The sequence below is a fragment of the Desmodus rotundus genome, chromosome 4, assembly GCF_022682495.2.
Source record: "Desmodus rotundus isolate HL8 chromosome 4, HLdesRot8A.1, whole genome shotgun sequence".
Classification (NCBI taxonomy): domain Eukaryota; kingdom Metazoa; phylum Chordata; class Mammalia; order Chiroptera; family Phyllostomidae; genus Desmodus; species Desmodus rotundus.
Window position 1 is genome coordinate 95,010,082 of NC_071390.1, and position 18,089 is coordinate 95,028,170.

Genomic DNA, 18,089 nt, shown 5'->3' on the forward strand with positions numbered 1-18,089 from the left:
TTAAAAAAATAAAAGGATATGCAGTCTGATTAGACCAAGAGAAGGCTCACAGTGTAAAGCCCAACTTCCAACCCTCCCCCCAATCTCTCTCTGTCCACACTTCCTGCCTCCTGTTTAACTCCCACCTGCCCCCGCGCAGCACCAGCTCCTCTCCACCGCTGGCTCTGTCTGAGTGGTGCCGCCTTACCTGCAGTACCCTCTGACAGAACACCGAGGGCTGCTTTCTAACTGTTCACCTCTTTATCCCTAACAGAGACGAGAATTGCTTTCAGTCACTACATTTTGCCATCACTTTATTTAATTCACTTCACTACCACATCCTGGAGGGTGTTAGTTCATTTGAAAAAAAAGGTCTTGAATTTACCTCTTATCCTCCAGAATCACTGTCGCCACCCTAGCCCAGGCTGTCTTCAACCCTCTCCTGAAGCATTTCAAGGGCTTCTATTTACTCCTCTATTTATCCGGGTTATCTCTAGAATACTTATCTTCCCAAAACACTATTTAATACGTGTTTTTCAGTAAAACTTGTATTGGATGCATGTATTTTCTACTACAGTCTCTTGCTAAGTGTACTTATCCCAAGGGGGAAAAAAAGACACCCGTTGCCAACTAGGTGTATGTTTGCTATATATCCCTCTTGGAATTCCACCACGTACATTAACATATTAAAATATCTGTAGTTTTGAAGTACAAAAATCAGTGTGCCTTTCTTTAATCTAACATATCCCACACTTATTTGATCAAGGGATGCTTTCTTTCCTCAAAACATGATATAACGAAGCAGCTTCGGAAATGTATCTATCTTCATGTATCAATTCCAAACACTCCTCTGGCTTTCAATTCCCTCTTTCATCCTTGTAAACCCGCAGTTACCCGTTTCCCATTGCTTTCTTTTACCACTGATGCAGCAGATAACCTGCAGGAACATTGTACTCAACTCTCTCCCAACCCAGTGGCTCATGCTGTCTCTCTGACTGTCTCTGCCTCTTCTGTCTATACAGTTAAATCCAGCTTAGCCTGCGAAGCCTGGTACAAATCATACCTCACCCATGAATCTTCCATCAGCCCTTTCCCAGTCTCACTATCCGACACTCGGCCTCTGTCTTTCCCAGTTAGAGAGCGATCAATCTCCTTAAAGGAAGTACCTATGCTTTATGTCAGAATCAGTGTTTTCTTCACTTCCAGCAAATGTGCATGTAGTAGGAACTGAATGAGTTAGCATTAAAGGCTGCATTATTGATTATCTGACACCAAGGAATGCCCAATTAGAGGGAAATATCAACTGCAATCCACATACGAGAATACTGCTATGTTTTTTAAAAAGGAAGAGGCCAGTGAGATGCTACTTCTTATCCTGATCCTTTTCGGCCAGTGAAGTCATAACAAGTGTGGCCGTTCACACTTTTTCATACAAGAGAGTAAACAAGCATATCCAAGGCCACTAGGAGGATTTTCAAAGGGAAGAAGACATCTATTTTTCTAGGCAAAAATATTCAAATCTTAACTAATTAGCAACAAATTACAAGTCTAAATAACTTGTAATTTAGATTATTTAGAGTTAAAACTCTTTTTTTAGTCTTAATGTAAACAAAAATACCTTTATATATCGCTCTATATGTAAAACTGGAAGTCAAATCAGTGTGGACATGGTAATTGTGTGTGGGAAATGTGTGGCCACTTTGAGACCTCCTGCTGTGTTAGAGAGCTCTATCTACAACTTGCGACCTAAATACATTTAGTTAAATTGTGGTGCAAATGAGGTAAAAGTGAAAAGGGTAACTCCTCATAAGCCAATTAGCTTCACCTTGACTTTGCAGTGTTCTCCTGTAACCCTCACCTTAGTCTTCCAGCTGCCCCACAAAAAAATAGAAGTGAGAAAAATTCTCTAACCTTACCAACGTATATAAAATAAGCACAACATATGTAATTCCTTTAGAGTAAAAAAATCAGTTTGCATTCAAATGCAAATCACACACAAGCTCACTACTCCAGCTAGAATAAAGTTCTACTCCCTATCATAAGGTCAATTTGTGGAAACCTGTACATCAAATACTTTTTTACAGCCTATCTGTAAGGAGACGTGCAATGTCCTCCTTAGGAGCTAGAAAAGTGGTGCGGTCTCAGTGCACGCCTGCCCCCTGCCCTCACTGGAGATCTTCCCTCCCCGGCCCTTTCTCTGTCATGTACAGTGTTCTGCCTTTTCCACGAAGCACAGCAGGAGCATCATTTCTGTAATGGTCGTGAGCAAATAGTTCAAAAAATTAAGCAAGCCAACTTAATATGTTCACCCCATATTTAATATTTTTCATTCAGTTTGTGACTTATTTTGTATTTGGATATGGTAGAAAACAGAAACCATACCAGGCATTTCAACAAAAGGAATTTAAGGAATGATCACTCTTCGTTGTCAGAGGGCTGAAGGAACAAAACGACAACAATGAACCAACAGGAAGCAAACAGCAGCGATAAACTAGTCAGTGATTACCACGTGCTACTATGTATATGCCACTTGGCTGGACACTGGACAAAGGACAAAGAATCCTTCCTTGCCTTATAGAAGCTCACAATAAAATGAGAGCAAAACACACACACACACACACACACACACACAGAGTTGACTAATACAAGCAATGTTCCAAGACGGTATGTGATTTATTGCTCCTGCACAGTATTGGAAAGAAGCTTCAAAAGAGCTAATACTAGGAATTAAAAGACCAAACTTCTGGTCTAGCCCCTATCTGTTTATCTCTGGGAAGTCCATGAACCTCTTTTGGCTCATGAAGATTGTGGGGTGTCCAACCTTTCGGTGTCTCTGGGCCACACTGGAAGCAGAAGAAGAGTTGTCTTGGGCCACACATTAAATACACAAACACTAACAAGAACTGATGAACAAAATAAAGGTTTTAAGTAAATTTACGATTTTGCGTTTGGCCGTAGCCATCCTGGGCCGCATGCAGTCTGAGGGCCGCAGGTTGGACATCCCTGGTAGGTGATTGATAAGGCTCCTTCTATCTCTAACACCCTATGATACTTCGCAGTTTAGACACAGGAGACAAGTCACAGGAAGGCGAAAGGCAGTTTAATATAAAAAGAACGCGAGTTTTAGAACCAGAGGTGAGTAAGCATTCATTTTCCACATTATAATTTTTCTTGTATTATTCTGATTAGAAAGAGATGATGCAGTTAAGGCATACAAATCATAATTAGCACTGCACAATGGCAATTGCAGAATTACGAGGAAACCACTGTTCAGAGAAAGTCTGCTACATCACAAAATATAATCTGAATCCCAGTCCTCAAAGGTTTAAATGTATATACAGGGTCCAACACAAATAACACCCCTTTTTTATTACAAAATCTTTTATTATAAAGTCACAAGCATGTGATTCTGTAACATAACAATGTCACACTCAAGCACACCATATGACATTGTAGGTGAAATGTTCAAATTAAAACTATAAATTATTACACCCATGTTATTACCCCACCACCCACACTCAGGCAGGCGTTACTTCTGCTGGACCCTGTATTTACCTTTGCCTCTAGTAATCGGTAAACACCCTATCAAAGTGCACCATGCACCACCACTCTGGGGATGGGTTTATCATCACCACTGACACGGAGTGATGGGCTTAAAAGTTCAACACAATCAATGTTGTTGATCTAACAGAGATATATGTTGGATTGCCTTTCAGTATGTCAAAGTATAGTCTATCCTTTTCCCCCCAAAGGCACTAGAAGATACAGCTCTAGATTCCAATGGCTGGCTACATAATAACAGAATTGTCAAACTCCTAGTTAATGCAGTTGTATTTTCTTCTGTCTTTCCCTCATTGGTAGCTACTTTTTATAATTCAAATCTGAACTGAAATATTTTGAAGCCATCTATCAGAGATTCTTAAGTGTTCTGCAACATTTAATAGAAAATAAGTTACTGTTCTTTGGAATTTTAATATATTTTAAAAGAATACAGGCATTGCTACAAAGGTAATTTCGATTTCCTCTTTTATAGACATTGCATCTACCTTTGACATAACTTTAATAAACTTAGCAAAAGTAAGGCAAATTTAGCTTTACCTTTTAATTTTATGCCATGTAAGATATTCTTCAAATGTCTTTGCTACCATTTACCATGGCAGCAAAGAACACTCATTAAAAAGTATGACAAGTTCTCTTGAAACAAGATTGCTAAAAATGATCCATCACTACAAAAGGAAAGACGAGTGTTCTTTTTTTAATTGCATTCATTCCTCAGTGAAATATAAAATTAAACAGAAAAAAGAGTAAGCAAAGAAGTTGAAAATGTATTATTTTATGAGAGGGCAATATATTAACATTCCAATTTCTTGAAATACTCACTTCAGTTATCAGAACTGAATTTTAAGAACAGAATAGTGAACTTGTAGTAGACATTACCTCTTAATTTCACTCTATACAAACTTTAAAAATATTCACATCTATTTACATTAACACGTATGTCATCAACTTTCTCTCTTTAGTTGTATGGTATATTAGCAAACACAGTTTTAACATCACAAAGCTAAATTACCACAAAGAAAAGTAAGTTGAATACTTTTATATTGTATCACATGTTGAAGAAATCAATATATTTACAGCATAATACAAAATAAAAACAAACTAATTTTCTGGTTAATTTTCCATAAATTATATAGCAAATTACTGTTTCTCAATGCTAAGTGCAACTGAATAGCCTTTCAACATTTGACTTTGGATAACTATAGACTGTTATACTTACTGAATTTGCTATAAGGTAACAAGGTAGTAATTTACTGAATAGTATTCAATATGTAACCCCTGTAATATTTTATGTTCTCAATTTTTAAAATAAGAAAAAAATTATAAGAAGTTGAGAGGCAATGAGATTTCTAATATAAATTAGTCTAAATCTTCCCTTTATAAATTAAGAAATAGTCCCCTAAGTGAATTAAACACCTTGGTCAAGGTCACACAGTCAGTTTGGTGCAGGGAAAGGCCTGGTATTTAGACTGAGGCAGACCTGGATACTAATCCACACTCCACCCTTTACTGTATTACGTTATACGTGTCACCGTATCTTCATGGACTTAGTTTTGGTGTTTGTAGAAAGTGCATGCAATAAGCATTCCCGATGTTGCTGCGATGACTACACGGAATCGAGTATCATGGTCCCTACATGACAGGAGAGTAAATGTACGTGAAGTTCTATCCTTCCTAAAGAAACAGCTACATTCAACCAGGTTTCTTGTGTTCTTTTCTAAAACTCACCAGGATGATACTCTATTTAACTTACTAATGACGTAAAATTTTAAATATATATCTTTCCATATAGTTTTAAAACTCATTTTAACTGTGTGAATCTTGTAACTTCAAAACTATACCTTTTGCTACCTGCATCTTAAAGAAGCATAATTAGCTAATCTGGTGACTTTAACAACGCTTTTCCATTCTATCCACCAGTCTCTGCTTTTTTCCCTAAGTGAGGTAATATTTTTTCAATTCCAAAATTCTTAATAGGGTTAATGAGTGAGTGTAATTCTCTCTGTAAATACAATGGGTTGCTAACCTTTATATTAAGGAGAATTTTTTTTAAGTCAAGTCAAATGTCTCAACTGTGATTACCAATTTCTTGAACAATTACTTCAATACAATGATTAAAAAGAAAAAAAGAAAAGGTTGTTCCTGCTTTCATATAAAGTACCTTTACATACTCTAGGGATGCTTTCCATTTTATAAGAGAAAACTGTACTTCTACTTAATCAAAAAATTGTCATATTGTTTAACTCTTTATTATGCATTAATATGAATTTATGAGAAACAACTAGCAATAATTTTCTTAGTCCTCAAATTATCTCATAAAGCCATGTTTATGTGGAGACAAATGTGGAATGGTAAAAAGAAAATGACAGAGAGTCCTTTATAGCTTCATTTACCAAAGAAAAGTAATACATATTATAACCTATGTACATACACACACATACACATACACACATACATATTTTATCAATTTCTCTGTGTTCTCCTTAACATAAATTTCCTCTCTTACAGACGGTAACAATAGATGAGGGACTCTACACATTTTAACTCATATTTTGCTAACTACAAAACTCAGTTCCAGGGAGTTTTTACTACGTGAAAATATGACTGACACACAGTACTCCCAGCCGCCGAAAGTACATGGAAACATCCGCATAAATTACACAGGATGAAAGTGAAGTTAGACCCAACAATGATACTCCTTTGGAATATAGTACGCTGACATTTCCTCCTTCAGAATCGCAGATCACTTGTTAAATGTCCTATAACTGCTGACCATGGGGATTCTCTAATGCTCTTCCTGAATAATAGAAACAAAAATATGGCAGAGATTAAAAGCAATGTGAAAGCCCCAGATGAATCAAAGGTATACAGTAACAATTGCCATTTCAATAAAAGTACATTCTAACATCCTCTTTCTCTCCTTTCTCAAGAGGTTCAAAAATAAAATGCATATTGATTTTGCCAGCTGGAAGAAACTCTCACCATTCCCAAAAGCAAAAATCCACATAGGATCCCAATCTCTGCCACTCAGCAAACATTCGCATAAATACCAAGGCGGCGTCTGTGGAGAGAGCAGTCACAGGGTAGTCACAACCGTACCCTACCTCGTTACTCAAAGGTTTAGACAGGTGGCCCTCCAGAAATTCAGAACCAGTCAGACTGCCCCGCAAGAAAGGTGCTCCGTTCAGAAAGGTCACCTCTTATAGAAAGGGTATGTAGTCCCAATTTCTCATTGCTGAAACTGTGATTTTCAGACAAAACCAATCCTAGGAATAAACATGAGTATCTCCAACCCCAGAAAGGAAACTGCCTACGTGTACAATGACAATCAGTAACATGCAGTCGATTCCAAAACTAAACTTCAAAGCCCACGTCGTTAGCAAAAATGACCACGTCAGTCTCATATTACCAGGACACTGCCGTTTTAAACTTATTTTCCACCTTAGTCTCAAAAGAATTAAGGCAAACACGAATTCTTTCTTGTTTGTCTGTCATATGACTAAATAGAGACTTTGGTTGGCTTGTAAATATAGTAGAGAATTACCAAATGAGTATAAAAGTCCCCTCAATTAAATATAATTATTTCTTACCTCTTCTCTGATTTAGGTGATTTATTTTCTCAATCAGCGATTACTCAACAATGATAGTTAAATACACCACTATAAAACAAATGAGAAAAAAAGGGCTGGTGCAAATCTTTCTACTCCTATTTTTAACTCCATGGTAATGGTTTTTAACTACACTCATACCAAAAAATAATAATAAAATAAAATGAAACAAAATAAATTAAGTGCTACACAGAATTTTAGAGTTTCAAGACACTCTGAAGACCATATATTAACTCCACATAAGTCCACACATAACTCTGTTTTTAATGGATACCTGAAAGTACTAAGAACATTATTGTTATTATTAGCTTTTTCTTTATACATTTCAGCCTGGCTCAGAAGCTTAGCTCCTTATGTCATTTTCTTCCCTCCCTTGAAGCACTTCTTAAAGATACATCTAACTTGCCCTGGCCAGCTCAGTTGGTTAGAGCATCATCTGATGCCAAAGTTGCAGGTTCTATCCCTGGTTGGGGCACATACAAGAAGCAACCAGTGAATGCATAAATAAGTGCAACAGCAAATGAAAGTCTGTCTCTGTCTGTCTGTCTGTCTGTCTCTCTCTCTCTCGTCTATTCCTTTCCTCTCTCACTCTCAACTCAATTTTTTTTTTTTTTAAAAAGATGTACCTATCTTGTTTGGCAGACAGTGACTCTCACTTCAGTCTCCCTCTACCATCAAGCCCACATTTAGCATCTGGATGAGGTGAAACAGCAGAGTGGCTAGGCTGTCCCCGACAGCTGGCTCCAGGAGGCACGTGTCCCCACGCAGAGAGAAAAGGACTCTAAGAAAACTGACAGAGAGGGCCACCCCTGAGGGACTGGGAAACCAACGCTGATTAACCAAGCAGGGTCCAAGAGTGAATTCTGAGTTCCCCTTCCCCATCTCCACTTTTCCCATAATAGGATGCCTGGGCTTGTTCCTGATCAAGCCCGAGATAAATTTGTTCAATAACCTCTATTGTTCTATTATATGTTACGTGTAAGAACTAAGTGTTGTTTCACTAAAACCCATCTTTCTTTCCATCTCTGCTTTAATTAAGCCTGGAAAAAATGTTTGTAACCAGTTTAGGGGGAAGACATGTTTTAATCTGCCAGGGCATTTATTTGGTCAAACTCAACTGTCAAATATACTTTTCTAAGATTTCTGGTCCTCTGTCAAGCTTTGATTAGAAACAAACAAGCTTCACACATGTAAGTAACAGACAAACCCACATACTGAGATTGACTGTGAAAAGATTTTTAGCTTATGTTTATTTAATGAACGTATTCATGTTAAAACGATCATCCCAAATGGCATAGCTTCTATAACCACCAACCACTAAATATAAGATCTCTGCTACATTAATTTTTAGCATACAAAATTTTATATGTGAGGTGGTCACGGTAAACTTGGCACCAGTCTACCATCTGCTCTTCGTGTCAAGTTCCGAAAGTTACTTAAAGACAATGATGTTGGTGAAGCCAACAGTAGCCTTCTTCCTTGAACTCTCCCATCATTGGAAATACATACATCAAGTACACTGAAGGGTAGCAATTTATCTAAAATAGATATATAAATCTATTTTAATTTCATTTTATTAAATAAAACCAAAATTCAAAAAATATATTTCTATAGTATCCCACAGATACTTTCTTAACAAGGAAAAAAAATCAATTTTTAAAAACGTATACAGCAGGTGCTCAAATAATGTGGTTTAGTTCAATGTCTTTTCCTTATAACATAGATGAGAAAAAAAAAAAAGATTCCTGGCCAGGCCACTGTCTGTGTGGAGTTGCACGCTCTCCCCATGTCTGTGGGGGTTTGCTCCAGGGACTCCGGTTTCCTCCACATCCCAAAGGTGTGCCTGTGACAGTGGCGTGTCTGCACCGTCCCAGAATAAAGAGCACGGGTGCCCAGTGCCCTGAGATGGAAGGGCATCCTGCCCTGGGTAGGTCCTGCTTGTACCCTGATCTCCCCCCACCCACAATTCTGAACTGAAATAGTCAGGTTGAAAAACAATAATCTTACTTGTTCTTATTCATCTTTGTTAAATGTATGTATAGCTCACATTTATTTCAATTTTTAATATTAGTTAGAAGTGTTTGGGGTCTTTATTTAAAAGTTTGGTGATGTTTTTGCTACAGAAATCTGCCTGCAGAAACTGCATTATCTCTGCATTCAGCAAAGGAACTTAGCACATATTTAACACTTAATGAATAATGAAAGCAATAACTATCAGATGTAACTTGTAAGTTCATCATTTCAGTTTGTATTCTGGATCCACACTTGTGATCACCAAATAAACTGTAAAGAGTCTCTAACTGGGAAAGAAATATTTTCATTTTTATTTTTAAAAAACTGCCTTGCATTTTAAGTTTTTAAAAAGCAAGAATCATTGATTTGGTGATTGCTCCATAATTTTCTTCAAACTCCAAATGTTCATTATTATAATAGTTAAGGCTGATAGTTCTTGGCAATGTCTCTATGAATAAAGATTAAATAGTATAATTTATATTATTTTAAAAGTATGTCCTCATACCACTATAAAACTATGGAATGGTGTTCACTGACATCATTCATACAAAAGTAAACAGAGAAAAATTATCTAAATGGACTTTGAAGATCAACTTAGAAAATTAAAAAAGATAAATCAAGCAAATATTAATTGACTGTTCCCTCAATTAGGCTACATGTTAAATATTGAGACTATCCCTGTGCAAGTTTTGCTGCTATAGCCACTATGACTGTCACAAATTTTTCCACTCCGATACTCAACTAGTATTTAATGACCTTAGCTTGTTTCTTTTCTACCAAAAATGGTACAAAAAAATGTACCATTTTTGCAGGCAAACCTTGTACCCAGTTAATCTCTGTATCTTCCCTCATGCAAAATGCAGAACCTTAATATAATTAACAGGAAATAAGCAGTATGGAAATGAACAAATCCTTCTGTTCCACAATATCGTAATATATAAAACATGAGTTCCAGGATTAGATTTAAAGTTGTACAAGAAAATGGTTCTTTCATTTTTTTTTTGTTTTTGGAGGAGCCAGACCTTCAAGTTTCACAAATTTGAAATCACTAAAATGGAAAATCCTATTCCTAGGAACTTCCAATCTTCTTTCCCCCTACCTCCAATTAGCCTGCCCTAAAACACTGTGAATCTATCCTCAGAGGACTATCCTCCAACTTTCTCTCACAAGCCTCCTAAGACTTCCTCCTTCCTGGAATCAAAACATCCATTTCCTCAGCGTAGTCTGTCACTTCAGGCACACAAGAACTCTCATCACGCTGCAATATTTAATAACCAATAATATCAGGTAGTTGTGTTTATTCTCTCCTAAAAATCACTGAGGCAGAATATCTTGCTCTGTTAGAAAAGAGGGGGACAGGGAATGCCAACAGTTTAAAGAGGCTCGCTTCCAGTCAAGATGACAACATAGGTGAACATGGCTTGCCTCCTCACAAAACCACAACAAAATTACAACTGAAATATAGAATTCCACATTTTAGAACCATCAGAAATTGAGTTGAGTGGAAGTCTGACAACTACGGAATTGAAGAATACATCCACCCAGACTGGTAGCAGGGGCAGAGATGTGAAACTGGCTGGTCCCATACCCATGTGTGGTGGATAAAAATTCAGGAGGGGAATCTCAGCAGTGAGAAGTCCCAGCCCCACACCAGGTCCCTGTGCCCAGGTTCACATACCAGTAAGATAAGTACTTTAACTTATGGCTACAAACACCAATGGGAATTAAGTCGGTGGAAGAAACTTCTGGAGTCCCAAGCAGTTCCCCTTACAGAACCCACATGTGGACTTATTCAGACTCACTCCCTCTGAGCTCCAGCACCAGAGCAGCAGCAAAGGCACCAGTGGCACACAGGGAGGAACCAGTGACATCAAGGCATGAGCTGGGGAACAGTTTTCTCCCAGACAGAAAGCCAGGGGCCGCTATCCCTTTCTGAACCCTCCATACACAGAGCCACAGAGAGCAGCTGGTGCTATGTCTGAGACTCCACTAACCTGGCTAACACTGTTTTCCCCACCCTGGAGATTACCTGAGGCTTCTCCCTACCCAACTTTGGGCTCACCCAAACTGTTAATAGTGACTCTTCCAAATGAATGGCTGGTGTTGACTCATGCTTCACAACTTACTAAATCCTATGAAACAAGCGATAGCCAGCCTCAGCAAGCCCCCACACCCCATACCTCTTAAGTATCCCCAGGCCCAGCACTAGCTGCAGCCAGCCTAGATTCACAACTTAGCCTTGCCTGGGAATCTCCAAGCCTAGAACAAGTAGCAGCCATCTCAGATTGCTTTGTAGTTCATGCAGGGTGGTCCCTGGCAGAACACAGGTGGGGGGTGATCTTGTTCTCCACCACCACAGAAAGCCAGAGCCTGTGCGTCAAGTGGACAGCTATAGATCATGTCCAAGCATGACCACCCTGCCCCTGCACAGCTGATCAGCCACAAAGGGCGGAAGTCAGTGGTCACAGCCAGTCCTTGAAGCTGACTGGCCTCAGTAAATCCTTCCCATTGACCTGCCAACAGCAATCAAGGCTCAACTAGAAGAGGAGGCTCAGCCCACACAAAGGGTGCACCTCAAGTACCCAGCCTGGGTGATAAGGGAGGCTGTGCCACTGGACCCTACAGGACACCTATTAGGTCACACTACCAAGACAGGGAGTCATAGCAGCTCTACCTAATACATAAAAACAAACACAGGGAGGCTGCCGAAATGAGGAGACAAAGTAACATGGCCCAAATGAAAGAAGAAATAAAAACTCCAGAGAAAGAGCTAAACAAAATGGAGATAAGCCATCTATCAGATGCAGAGTTCAAAACACTGGTTATGAGGATGCTCAAGGAACTTAGTGAGGACCTCAACAGCATAATGAAGACCCAGTCATAAATGAAACATACACTAATTGAAATAAAGAACAACCTACAGGGAAACAACAGTAGAGTGGATGAAGCTGAGAATCCAATCAATGATTTGGAACACAAAGAATCAAAAAAACAACCAATCAGAACAACAAGAAGAAAAAAGAATCCAAAAAAGTGAGGGTAGTGAAAGTAGTCTCTTAGACAACTTCAAATATCCAACATTCCCATCATAGGGGTTCCTGAAGGAGAAGAGAAAGAGCAAGAAATTAGAAATCTATTCAAAAAATAATGAAGAAAACTTCCCTAATTTGGTGAAGGAAATAGATATAAATGCAGGAAGCACAGAGAATCCCAATTATGATGGAGGCAAAGAGGCTCACTCCAAGATATGTCATAATTAAAATGCCAAAGGTTAAAGATAAAGAGAAAATCTTAAAAGCAGCAAGAGAAAAGTGGTTAGTTACCTATACAGGGGTTCCCATAAGTCTGTCAGCTGATGTCTCAAAAGAAACTTTGCCAGCTAGAAGGGACTGGCACAAAATATTCAAAATTATGAAAAACAGGGACCTAAACCAAGATTGCTCTACCCAGCAAAACTATCATTTAGAATTGAAGGGCAGATAAAGACTTTCCCAGACAATAAAAAATTAAAGGAGTTCATCATCACTAAACCATTATTATATGAAATGTTAAAGGGACTTATTTAAGAAAAAAGATCAAAACTATGAACAATGAAAGGGCAAAAAATACGTATCTATCAACAATTGCATTTAAACAAACAAAACAAAGAAGAAGAACAGAGACAGATCATGGACACAGAGAGTGTTTTGATGGTTGCCTGCCGAGAGAGGGGTGTGGGAGAATGGGTGAAGAGGTAAGGGGATTAAGAAGCACAAATAGGTGGTTACAGAACAGCCCTGGGGATGTAAAGTACACAGGAAATGGAGAAGCCGAAGAGCTTATACACAAGACCCTTGACATGAACAATGGTGTGGGGATGGGCTGAGGGAGTGGCGGTGCTTGTTGAAGGGAGCTAAGGGAAGAAAAACTGGGACAATTGTAATAGCATAATCAATAAAATGTAATTTTTAGAAAATATGTCCTTATCCAAGAAAAAATAAAATAAAATAATAATTCTCCCAACAATCTGGAAAAAAATGTAAAGAGAAGGCACATTGGTTAAGGACAGAGATTTTTCAACTGGTGTGCCCCAAGAATTTGTAAAACACGCAATACCCACTAGTCAGGAGCACTCACCTCTTTTTCCTTAGATTGTCAAATAAAAACAGTTACAACAGTCAACACAGCAACAGCCATCTGATATCAATGAATTAAAATTATACCTCTTATTGTTTTTTCAGATCAGTGAAAATATATTTTTTGGTGTGCCACACAATTTGAGTAATTAGTTTACGTGTGCCATGAGATGAAAATGTTGAAAATCCTTGCCTAAAGAGAATCAGCATTTACACCTAATTTCCACACCTCTACTGCCCCTTCTCTCTCTCCTCCCTACTACAGTAAGTAGTTTTTATTCTGATTTTCTGAGAAAGCAGAGGTTCTCTATTGTCATTGTTATTTTTTAAAAGGCAAAAATATAGTGTCACTATATCAACTGATTTTTAGGTGAAAATTATATTTTTCATTTTTCAATTATTACATTTTTTCACTGTAACACAAATAGGTCACCCCGAACTTACAAAATACAAAGCCCTGTACATGAAGGCAACAATGAGGACGGAAAACAAATTAAGATACAGCCCTTCTTCTCCCATCTTTGATCACATCTGTCATATTGATAATGATCAGTTTTATTCTTAAATTAATTAAGAAAAAACCACTCTAATCTTATTATCAACTAAAAGGGACTGAATTCTGCAAATATATAAAAGGTCTCTAAATGCTAACTCTCTCAAGGTAAGAGTATAATTTAAAACATTTAAATTGAAGATTTATTTATTCCTTCTCCTCTTTTTCATCTTATGTATGGTGCCACCTGTATTTAAATACTTTGTCCATAAGTGTAGTGACACATTAGAGGTATGTTTAGCTGGCCCTTCTGTTTTGTTACTGTAATCACTGTTGGATCTGTCTCAATGTTACTTTTTCATTAAAAAAATTCCTCAAATCTATATTATTATTTACATTTCTCTACTTCCTCCCCAGTTTTAAGTAGGATAATGGATGCTTAGATCACTTTCCTCTATCTTTTGGGTTATTTTTTTTTGCCTTTTTAAAAAGATTTTATTTATTTATTTTTAGAGAGAGGGGAAGGGAGGGAGATAGAGAAGGAGAGAAACATCAGTGTGTGGTTGCCTCTTTCGCACCCCCAGGCACGTGCCCTCACTGGGAATCCAACCGACAACCCTTCGGTCCACAGGCCGGCACTCAATCCACTGGACCACCACCGAAGGCACTTTCATCTATCTTTTGTATACATTATGGCCACTGAATGGTTAAAATAAATTGGTCCATTACCCATATATCTAACAATTTATATTCTTTTCTTTCCTTGGTCCTGGTACTGATCTTCTATTCACCACTTTTACTATACCAAGATTCTTATCAAAAACACACATTACAAAATATAACACAGGCAAAGGTACGGATTCCTAATAGAGATTTGTCACTAGACCAATGTGGATACTCTGTTAACTTGCTATCAAACCAGAGTCAGAATCCATAGTTAACTTTTCAAAAATCATCTAATGTCAGAAGGATTTCACACCAAGTAAGAAAAAGAATGTTTTCGGGTTACAATATTAAAGTCAGAGATGCACAGTCTAGCTATTGTTCATTCTGGCAAATCACCCCTGGCTGGATGACTTACAACAGGTTGCTAATTAAATGAGAGCACGTAAACACTGCCAGAAATTTCAAATGACCCACTGCTAGAAGCGCAACTACATGAGCTGTAAAAGTGACGGAATCATGGTCACTGGCTGACTCCAAAGGCAAATATTTGGCTAGCAAGGCAACCTTTTCACTAGTGTTCTTCATATTCACCGATACCAATAAACCATATCCACGACAGAAATTTCCACTTAAATGACTGTTAAGAAATCTGGTGACGTTAAACTGAAATAGGATGACTGCAGGATTTCAATGATGGAAAGAGTCAAAAGACCATTATGAAATGGCTGTGTGTGTTGGGAATATTTGCCTGGCGGGATCATCTGATACTGTGAGTAGCTTGGAAATCTTCGAGTTGTGTCCTAGGGTAGTGGATTAAGTCACAGACTGTTAGAGAGACAGTGAGGAAAAAGGAAAATTGGCATTCACTGTGGTCCTCCTATGAAATAAAACACTGAACTAAATGCTTTCAAGTGTATTAATTTGTTTATTATTCTCATTAATGCTGTAAACTTTATCACTGCTACTTTTTCACACATGAAGAAACAGAAGCTGTGAAAGATTAATTTTGCCAGGGTCACTTAGGTGAGCAAGGGGTAGGATTTGAATCCAAATACTTCTCATTATAGAACCCATCCTAGCCCTGCTGTGTACCTTCCACAAATCACTTAATCTGTCTGAGACTCAGCTTCCACCTCTTTAAACTGTGCTCCGAAGATACTTCCATTTTATTGTCTAGTCCTGACTCTGGTAACTTTGTTGTCTTCTTTCTTATGCCTTTGTTAATGCCTGGTGAAGGGTTGTTCGATAGAGATAAGATACACTAATGTTCCAAAGGGAAAAATCATTAGAGAAATGAGTTGGTCAGTTCCCTTCACCCCAAGTTAGAGCGTTAGAAGTCTCCATCTGCACACAGAAGACATTTTCTCAGTGCTCCAGGTTCAGTGACTAAATCCAATGAGCGGATCATCAGCCATTGTACTTGATATTTAGGATCTATTAGGAGCTGGCTGTGAACCCACAAATATTTATAGTTTGTGGGCTGCATTTACCTGACTTACCATGTGCAAATCAAGAACTAGTAGTTTAGTACACAAACTATTTACCACACACGGTTGATGAAATAATTAAATGAATCAATATATGTAAAACACTTAGAACAGTGTCTGGCATGCAGCACGCTCCGTAAAGTACTACGTATAATACTTTTATTATGTTGGGTGATGTACCTCTTCATCCACTAAACATACAGAATATTACATAATTCCTGACTGACGATATTAATGTCTGTGTAAAGAATTCATGTTTAACTGTAAACGTAACATTTATCTGTTTACTTTTTGTCTAAGAACATTGATTGCTGATTATTCATTAATTATATTTAGAATGTATCCAGGAAAGTTTTCAATTTTTTAAAAATTGACCTTCTATCTAGAAATTAAGAATGAATTATCATTGTTTACCAAAACTGATCAGAAATAATTCCTCTTCAAACTATATTAACACATGAAAGTGTTAAAAAGAAATTTAGTAATATTATGTTCTACTTGTCAAGACACAGGAAAGCACACAAAACTGCCTGCAATCAATACTGAATAAATATTTACTATAAGATCAAATGAACAAATAATTCTTTTAAAAGTAGGCATGATCCCACATGTAGTGAATCACTCAAAACAATACAAAACAAACTAGAAAAACAAAGTTCCAACTCTATTCAAGACCACTAAATCTGAAGGCAAACACTAAATTTTCAAATTCATTGATGGGAAAAAACAATGTAAAATATAATAGCTAAGGAAAGCTTCACTGAAGAAAGTGGACATGAGAGAAGGTACGTAAGGAAATATCTAAAGGGAAGAAGCTACAGTCAGACTTCCAGTCAGTCTGCCCTGATTTTCTGATGGACCAATGAACCACTAACAAACCAAAGAAGGAGAAAGGGCCCCCGAGACGAGAGCTGATACACTGCCCCCAAGTCAAGTCTTCCTCTCAAAGGTTGACCTACGTTCCTTCAACCTGTCATTGTTTCAACACTAACTTCCGAGGTGGAAACAGCAGATACCATGTGAATTCCTCTGCATGCATGGAAAATGTGTGATTTTGACACAATACCATAAGTATGTCTCTCCCTGATGAATTATTCATTCTTTTTAACATTCTCTTTTTATTTACTTGCTATTGAGCTAAACCATTGCTCTGCCACCACTCATTTCCAGGTCTCCTCCTTCTCCCTCTCTCCAAAGACTCCCATAAGCTTTGATAAAACTCGGACAGGAGAAAGCTTCCCAATGAAGTCTTCAGTTTCCTTTCTCAAAAGAAATTAAATCTCTAGGAAATTAAGTTTCTTTGAGAAGAAACCAAACAAGCATACTGTTGGTTCTAGAAACCCAACAAACCACTCCCCATTAGGAATTCACCCCCAGGTCCTCACTGTGCTAAAGGAAGCATCTCGTATGTGCCCCGAATCAGAAGATGGGGTTTCCGTTTTTGAGCCTTCAGCTGACTCCATCTAGAGAGAAGTTTATACCTTTAATCTCTGCTGTGGGTTTCCCCACTTACCAAAAACGGGAACCAGAGGTTTTCTTCAGTTTATATTTAAATAATCTTACTACTCTGAGGAAAACAACCCTGCAAGTTCCTTGCTCTTCTTCTATCATCACTCTCCACCACCCCACATGCCAACTGTTTCCTCTCATGTGTCCTTGAGATATATTCGACCTCGGAAACTAGTTACAACAGCTGTTCTGAACCTTACGGCTGAGCATTTTCTTTTGTTTCATGACTTGACTGTTCCTCTCCCAGTTTTCAGGTAGGTTCTCATTCATTCTACAAACGTCCACAATGAGCCTGGACCCCAGGGAGATCAGTGAGTCCCGTAACACCAGTCCCCCACCCCCATAGCCCAGTCCCCACTGTGGACCATGGCCTCAGAGCTGCCAGCTTTCTTAGAGCAGGCCAGAATTGTCCTCCTTCATGAGAGCTAAAAATGAAGGATTTGAGTACTAGCTTAACAAATGTACTCAGCTGATCGTGTCTGGCATGACACGAAAGGAACCTGGTTAAGATAATAAAGCAAGGACGGACTTATTCGCAGTGCTACATTAAAATCATTATGTTCATAACAACCTAGAAATTCGGAAAGGTGTTTTAGATCCCTTAGATAAAAAATCAACACACCATCCTACAAGATGCTGACTTTTTATCAGGGCAGTGGAT

The 18,089-nt window shown here is 38.0% G+C and overlaps 1 protein-coding gene and 1 pseudogene across 2 annotated transcripts in view; one reads left to right on the forward strand and one right to left on the reverse strand.

The window, feature by feature from the left end:
- Positions 1 to 18,089, reverse strand: part of PPP3CA (protein phosphatase 3 catalytic subunit alpha) — a 305,211-nt gene that overhangs the window by 205,013 nt on the left and 82,109 nt on the right. The gene's annotated exons all lie outside the window — the stretch shown is intronic.
- The window catches only part of LOC112317677 (small ribosomal subunit protein eS6-like), a 56,254-nt pseudogene that overhangs the window by 3,630 nt on the left and 34,535 nt on the right, over positions 1 to 18,089 (forward strand).